Source organism: Mus pahari, chromosome 7 (genome assembly GCF_900095145.1).
Source record: "Mus pahari chromosome 7, PAHARI_EIJ_v1.1, whole genome shotgun sequence".
Lineage (NCBI taxonomy): Eukaryota > Metazoa > Chordata > Mammalia > Rodentia > Muridae > Mus > Mus pahari.
Genome location: NC_034596.1, coordinates 108,599,681 through 108,608,082, shown reverse-complemented (window position 1 = coordinate 108,608,082; position 8,402 = coordinate 108,599,681). Strand labels below are relative to the sequence as shown.

General features: G+C 40.0%; 1 pseudogene; it reads left to right on the top strand.

Moving 5' to 3' along the window:
- The first annotated feature begins 7,513 nt into the window (after positions 1–7,513).
- Positions 7,514–8,190, top strand: LOC110324131 (annotated as a pseudogene).
- Positions 8,191–8,402: the final 212 nt, after the last annotated feature.

Sequence of the window (8,402 nt, the reverse complement as noted above, 5' to 3'; positions counted from 1 at the left end):
CCTTTAAGTTGAAAATCTTCATTCTCATCTACTCCTATTATCTGAAGGTTTGGTCTTCTCATTGTGTCCTGGATTTCCTGGAAGTTTTGAGTTAGGATCTTTTTGCATTTTTCATTTTCTTTGATTGTTGTATGCACTTTCTCTATGGAATCTTCTGCACCTGGGATTCTCTCTTCCTTCTTTTGTATTCTGTTGCTGATGCTTGCATCTATGGTTCCTGATTTCTTTCCTTGGGTTTCCAACTCTAGCGTTATCTCCCTTTGGTTTTTTTGTGTGTTTGTTTGTTTCTACTTCCAATTTTAGATCTTGGATGGTTTTCCTCAATACCATCACCTGTTTCATTGTGTTTTTCTGTAATTCTTTAAGGGATTTTTGTGTTTCCTCTTTAAGGACTTCTACCTGTTCAGCAGTGTTGTCCTGTAAGTCTTTAAGTCCTTCTACCTGTTTAGCAGTGTTCTCCTGTAATTCTTTAAGGGCTTCTACCTGTTTAGCAGTGTTCTCCTGTATTTCTGTTTTAAAAAAACTTATTTTATTAGATATTTTCTTCATTTACATTTAAAATGCTATCCCGAATGTCCCCTATACTCTCCCCCCACCATTCTCCCCTCCCCAACCACTCCCACTTTTTGTCCCTGGTGTTCCCCTGTATGGGGCATATAAAGTTTGCAAGACCAAGGGACATCTCTTCCCAACGATGGCTGACTAATCCATCTTCTTCTGTATTTCTTTAAGTGAGTTATTAATGCTCTCCTTAAAATCTTCTGCCACCATCATGAGATATGTTTTTAAATCCAATTCTTGCTTTTCGGGTGTTTAGAGGTATCCAGGACTCGGTACGGTGGGTGTACTGGGTTCTGATGATGCCCAGTGTTCTTGGAATCTGTTAGTAAGTTTCTTACATTTGCCTTTCGCCATCTGGTAATCTCTGGTGTTATATGTTCTAGCTGTCTCTGGCTGGAGCTTGTTCCTCCTGTGATTCTGTTAGCCTCTGTCAGCACTCCTGGGAGTCCAACTCTCACCTGGGTCCCAGTGGTCAGAGCACTCTCTGCAGGCAAGATCTCCTCTTACAGAGCAGGTGTCCAGAAGTCTGGAGCTCTGATCCACCTCCTGAGTCCTGGAGTCAGAGCCCTCCATGTAGGCCAATGCTCCTCTGGCAAGGAAGGTGCCCAGGAGTCTGGGTCTCAGCTCTGCCTCCTGGCTAAGGCTGAAGTCCTGAAGGGACCCTGACCAAGAAGCTCTGTTGTTTCTGTTGGCTTTCTTTTTTAAATTTAATTTTATTTTTAATTTATTTTTACACTCCATATTCCATTCCCCCTATAAAAATGCATTCTACAGACATATATTCTCTGTGCATTAGAATTCTTATCAAGAAGTACAGAAGTATCCACACTTTGGTCTTCCTTCTTCTTGAGCTTCATGTGGTCAATGAATTTTATCTTGGGGATCCTTAATCTCTGAACTAATATCCACTTATCAATCAGTGCATACCATGTGTGTTCTTTTGTGACTGGGTTACATCAGTCAGGGTGATATTTTATATTTACATCCATTTACTTAACAATTCATGAATTCATTGTTTTTAATAGCTGATTAGTATTCCATTGTGTAAATGTACCACATTATCTGTATCCTTTCCTCTATTGAGGGGCATCTGGGTTATTTTCAGCTTCTGACTATATAAATAAGGCTTCTATGAACATAGTGGAGCATGTGTCCTTATTACATGTTGGTATATGCCCAGAAGGGTATAGCTGGGTTCTCAGGTAGTACTATGAAGAAGGAAGACCAAAGTGTGGATACTTCCATCCGTCTTAGAATGGGGAACAAAATACCCATGCGAGAGGGTACAGAGACAAAACATGTAATAGAAACTGAAGGAAAGACCATACAGTGAATGTCCCATTTGGGAATCCATCCTGTATACAATTACCAAACCCAGACACCATTTTGGATGCCAAAAAGTCCTTGCTGACAGGAGCCTGATATAGCTATCTACTGAGTGGCTCTGCTAGTGCCTGACAAATACAGAAGTGGATCCTCACAGCCATCCATTGGACTGAGCACAAGGTCTGCAACGGAGGAGCTAGAGAAAGAACCCAAGTAGCTGAAGGGGTTTCCAGCCCCATTGGAGGAACAACAATGTGAACCAACCAGTATCCCCAGAATTCACAGGAACTAAACCACTAACAAAAGAAAATACATGTTGGGACTCATGGCTCCAGGCTGCATATCTAGCAGAGGATGACAGTCATTCATCAATGGGTGGGGAGGTCGTTGGTCCTATGAAGGATCAATGCCCCAGTATAGGGGAATGTCAGGACAGGGAAGCAAGAGTTGGTGGGTTAGTGAGCAGGAGAAGGGGAGATGGGAAGGGGGATTTTTTTTTGGGGGGGGAATAAGAAAAGGGGATAACATTTGAAATGTAAATAAAGAAAATATCTAATAAAAAAGAATTCTTGCCTCGGAAATTTCCTTTCTCTATTCATCCACTTAAATGGATGCACATGCAGGTTGGGATACAGACTGTGTTGCAGAATATATTTGATTTCTACTTCCTTCTCAATGTCAATTTTTTGAACTAGAAACTTTTTTGTGAGTACAACAAAGATTCCTCCTCTTTGTGTTGACTCCTGTATGTTCATATGCCAGGAATTCATACATGGATACAAGCAGTGATAAATCTGAGTTCAAGTCTCTTGTTGTCTTTCTGTCCTCAGCTTCTCTGGCTCAGGTACAGCCTGAAGGAGGCAAAAAAGACCTTTATGTCACCTGTGTACACCTCATTTCAAATGGGAACTGCTAGAGCTGGATGCACCTGCCACTAGGAAAGAGGATGATTTTCAAAGCATCATTGATTATAATGTAGAAACAACTTAAATTTTGACTCTGAACCATCAATCGTCATATCCAGATAAAAAGAGCCATTTCTGCCTGCATCTGAGCCCAGCCACTAGTTATATGGATATGTTACCGCTGTGGTTATGCTGGGCAACTTCCATGTAAATCTACCTTCATGGGAGTTCAGGGCCAGCAGGGGCATTATGAGGCCAAGAATCTCCAGCAGAGGGATGTGGGTGTGGATGTGGAGGGGACTCTCTATCCTCTTTCTTAACTAATATGCAGCATTTCCATGCTCAATCACAGTGAAAATTCTTTTTCAAGCACTTCAAATGTTTATATATTCTTGTTATTATATATAAATTTTTACAATGTATTCCTATCATCAATCACAATCCCTTTTCCAAACTTATTCCAGGTCCTTCCCCTCTCACTCAACTACACACACTTTCATTCTTTCTGTAGAAAAAAAAAAAAACATAAAATGGTCTTTGAAGAATCAAAAAAGGAGAAACATGCACACACAGAGATACACACACTAAATACATAAAAATGCAGCTCTGGAACAATGCATGTAACCAAAAAACAAGTGCAAAAAAATAAATGCACAGAAACTAGAATGGATATCTACAAAATACTGTTGAGTTCTTTTGGTTTTGGCATTCTATTGCTAGACATGTGTCCATTCTTAAGTGTGTCTAATAAACCCAATAATATGCTATTGGAGAAAGCTAATTTTTCTTTACACATGAGTGTCAATTTCAAAACTTCTTGGTTAAGGGAGAGAATCTGTGACCATTTTCCTCTCTAAACATTGGGACTCCATTTTGATTCAATCCGTGCATACCCTGTGCATGCTGGCACTCTCTGTAGGTTCACAAGCACATGAGTTGTGTTATGTCTGGAAGAGAGTTTCCTTGGAGTCACTCGACTCCTCTGGATTTTATAATCTATTCAGTGCTTAAATTCTTTCTCAGAAAAAGAGTCTAACTGTTGAGTTTCTGTATGCAAGTAAGAGCAATGTTGTTTCCTTGTACTGTTCTCAGCACCTGTGGAGGAGCCTCCCTGGCAATGAACTTACAGGGAGTTATCCAGTGACTGGCAACAAGGTGTTCAATTAACAACACGTGTGTTTGGGAGCTGCACTGTCCACCCATGGAGGTACCTCTGTTCAAAGACTTCCGTGTTAAAATAAAACAAGAACATCACACCTGTGCTTTCTACTCAGCTTTTTTCAAGTGATGTCTCATGTAACCATAGCACATGACCAAAACTAGAACACTGAGACAATACTAAAAACCAAACTTCAAGTCTGAATATCACCAGTTTTTCATACTCTTTCCTTAAATTTATTATTTTTGATAAAATTACTGTATCAGCACATCCATAACCTACACTACAAACTGAAAATAAAATTAACACATCAACATAAAGACATTTCCAAATGTGTACTGCTTATTATTTTTGACTATTTGTTTAGAAATTAATTCTTAAGTTTTGTTGCTTTTTTACTCCCTAATGCACATTTTTATTGGCAATATGTTTAATTCATTTTGAGGTGCGATATTGATTCTATATCCTTCATATGTTAAGTTTGTACTTACATTAAAGATCCTAGAATTCATCTTACCTGTCTTATGACACTTTAATTTGATTTACACTGCACCTATATTTTATTCTCCATTTCCCAATACCATTTCATGTTTGAAATATCATGCCTCAACTATCTGACATATCTCCTTTCATTTTATCTCTATTTTACTATGTCATATCCTTTAATTCCTCAGATACTAAGGGCTCATTTCTATTCTCTTGGCTTTTACATATTAAACACAAAATAAAAATACCCCAGTCCCACTTGGGAGGGAAAAGAAAGCAATCAAAGGGGGAAGGGAGAGAGGGACCTGGGAGGGAAAGTGGACAGGTGGGAGGAAGAGATGAACCAGATTTGGTATTGGGTGACAGGAAAGGATTGAAACCTTGAAGGCCAGCAGAAAGAATGGAAACAGGTAACCTCAGGAGGTAGGAGGTTAGGGGGAACCTCCAGAATGCAACAGAGACCTGAGAGCTAAGAAAACATCAGGACTCAAAGGGAGGGAACTTAGGTGAAATGCTTAATAGTAGAGAGAGGGAGATTATAGAGCCTACCTTAAGCAGAAATACAGGGCATCAAGTGAGGGAGGGGATTGCTATCCCACAATCAAAACTATAACCTGTAATTGTACCTGTCTGAAATAACTGCAGGGATAGAAATGGAGAAGAGCCTGAGGAAAAGAAGGTCTAGCAACAGGCCCAAAGTACCATACAGCTCAATGGGAGGTCCCAAGGTCTGACACTACTACTGAGGCTATGGAGAGCTCACTAAAAGGGACCTATCATACCTGCCCTCTGAAAGACCCAACAAGCAGCTGAAAGAGCCAGTTGCAGATATTTTCACCCAACCAATGGACAGAAGCTGCTGATCTTTGTGGTTGAATTAGGAAAAAGAAGGAAGAAGCTGAAGAGGAGGGTAATCTTGTAGGAGGACCAGCAGTCTNAATTACCCTGAACCCCCAAGATCTCTCAGACTCTGAATAACTAACCAGGCAGCATACACCAGCTGATAAGAGGGCCCCAACACATATACAGCAGAGAACTGCCATGTGTGGATTCAATCAGAGAAGAAGCATATAACCCTCAAGAGACTGGAGGTCCCAGAGAGTTTAGAGGTCTGGTGGGGTCAGGGATGAGGGGTAGCCATGTGCAGATGGAGACATCTTCTTAAAGACAGGGGTGGAGAGGAGGTATGGGATGTGGGACAGTCGAAATGTAGACTGAGAGGGGAATAAAATATGAAGTGTAAAAAATAACTAAATAAAAGCAAAAAATCAAATCATGGAATTACACATAAAAATAAAAACATGAGGCATTTTTTTCTATGGACCTTGGTGACCTCATTTAGCCATGTTTCTAGATTCTTCCACATACGTATAGACTTCATATTTCATGTTTTAACAGTGAGAAATATTTCATGGTCTATACCCCACACATTGTCAGTATTTAATTGTCCTTTATAAATCTAGACTGTTTCCATTTCCCAGTTGCTGTGAATGGAGCAGCAATAAACATGTATATGCAAGTGTCTCTGTAATAATATAGAGTCATTTGAGTACATGCTTGGGTGGGATAGAGCTGAGACACAGCACAGTTTTGTTTAATATTTTTGGTTATATTTTCAAACAGAATCCAAAAGTCAGTACACACCACTAGTTTACACTTACATCAACTATGAGTAATGATTAAACTTTTTCCGCATCATGTACTTATCTGTTCTCATTTGCATTCTTGTGTATTATCATCTCACTGAGTTATAATTGGGACATTAAATATTTTTAATCTACACTTAACTAAGGACTACAGTACAGGACACAGAGAAGCTAGCCTGCAGTTGACCACGATAGTCTATGTGCTGCTTAGTATTCCTAGTGCAAGACTGTGTCATACTGCTTAGCAGAAATACATAGGCCTCAGTGATCTTATACAGTACTTGATCTAGGACTTTAAAATATGTACCCACTAGTGCCCGTCTGTTGTGTAGTAACCAATTTCTTTTTAAGTGGATGTGTTGTCTACTCCATAAGAAAGACTTCAACACAGGCTGACATGGTGAAAACACTTGGCTACAGATGAACTAGCTATGGCAGACTACATGGATAATGGTCAAGTTGTCAAACTGCCTCATTTCTCCCAGGATCTGAAACCTGTCAGCATTGAAGTTGCAGGAATACCTAACTGCTTAAGTCAGACTTGACAACTTCAGTGTGAAGGATGGCAAATCTATCTGGAAATTAGTTTAACCGCAGGCACAGTAGGACCAAGAATCCCCAGCAGAGAGATGTATTGGGTGTGTGGGAGTCTCTGTGCCCGCTGTTTTTCCATTATTAACATATATGTACCTATTGTAATTGACCTGTAATATTTTCATGCCCCCAAACAGTGTAAATTCTTTGTTTAACACATCAAAAATTTATATTTTGTTCATATATATATATATATATATATATATATATATATGTGTGTGTGTGTGTGTGTATGTGTGTATGTGCATGTGTGTATTCTTCTTGATGCAAATTTCTGTTGACAGATACATAATTTATTTCCATAACTTAGTTATTTCAATGGTGCTGCAAGACTCATTCATGCACAAATGATTCTGGAGTACATTTAGTTTTTGCTGTTTGAGCGATAATATTTTAGTATATAACATGTTGGAAAGGCAATTGTTAATTTTATGTATTGAAAGGAGGATAGAAATTCTAATAACTTAAGTTGTTTTGGAAATTTGCCATCACTATTGTCATCCTTGTAACCACCTTAAATCCATCTGTTAACCGTGTCATTTGTGGGGATACTGTCTCAGGCTGCAAATCATTTTAGTGCATATGCCTTCAATAGAAGGTTCAGGGATAAGGTAAGGGATCCACAGACAGGATTCAGACTTGATTTTCAGCGTCCTGATTCCTGACCCAGGTGTCCTTTCTTCTCCAGCAGGAAGTAGGTCCTTAGCTAAGATGTATTCTTTTCATGAATATGCAAATCATGTGAGTCTATGGTTGTTAATACAGGAATGTCTACACTGCACAAAAACATAAGATCACTGTTCTCTCTACAGTCACTGAGTACACAGAACCTCACCATGGAATGTAGCTGTATGATCCTCTTCCTGGTTGCAACAGCTACAAATAAAGGGCTCACAGTAGCAGGCTTGAGGTCTGGCCATATACTCAGCTACAATGTCATCCACTCTGCATTTATCTCCACAGATGTCCATTCCCAGGTCCAGCTGCAGCAGTCTGGGGCTTTGGTGGTGAGGCCTGGGGCCTCAGTGAAGATGTCCTACAAGGCTTCTGGCTACTCTTTCACTGACTATGTTGTAACCCCCCAAATTACTGATACTAGGGAGACTTCAGTGTTGTATACAGACAGTTTGCCTATGTTCCCCACCCCCCTGACAGAAGTTCCCATCCTCCATCCAGCCCACAACAAGCAGGATATGCAGACAGCAGGTTTCCATGCTGTGTACTGCAGCCCAGAGCTCACTCCTTCTTCCCTGGCCAGGCACAACAACTACTACATGCACTGGGCGAAACAGATGCCTAGAAGGGCATTGAGTGGATTAGAAGGATTTATCCTTACAACAGTGATACTAGGTTCAATCAAAAGTTCAAGGACAAGGCCACACTGACTGCGAACAAGTTCTTGAGCACAGCCTATATGGAACTTAGCATATTGACATCTGAAGACTCTGTGGACTATTATTGTGCAAGACTCAGTGCTTCACCCACATCCTGTGTGTGTCAGAAACACTGTTAGGACAGCAGGCTACCCTGGGACTGAGAATACTCAAAGAAGTTTTGCTTGTAGACTTGCTCAGACACAGTTATTTAAATAATCCATTTCTGTGTGTGTTTCTTAGAGTCCTATAGTGCTTTTGTCAACTTTGCAAAAGGTCATCTATTAATCATGTCATATTAATTTAGGATGCTCACAGAGTATCACATACCTTGTTCATCTGTTTACCAGTG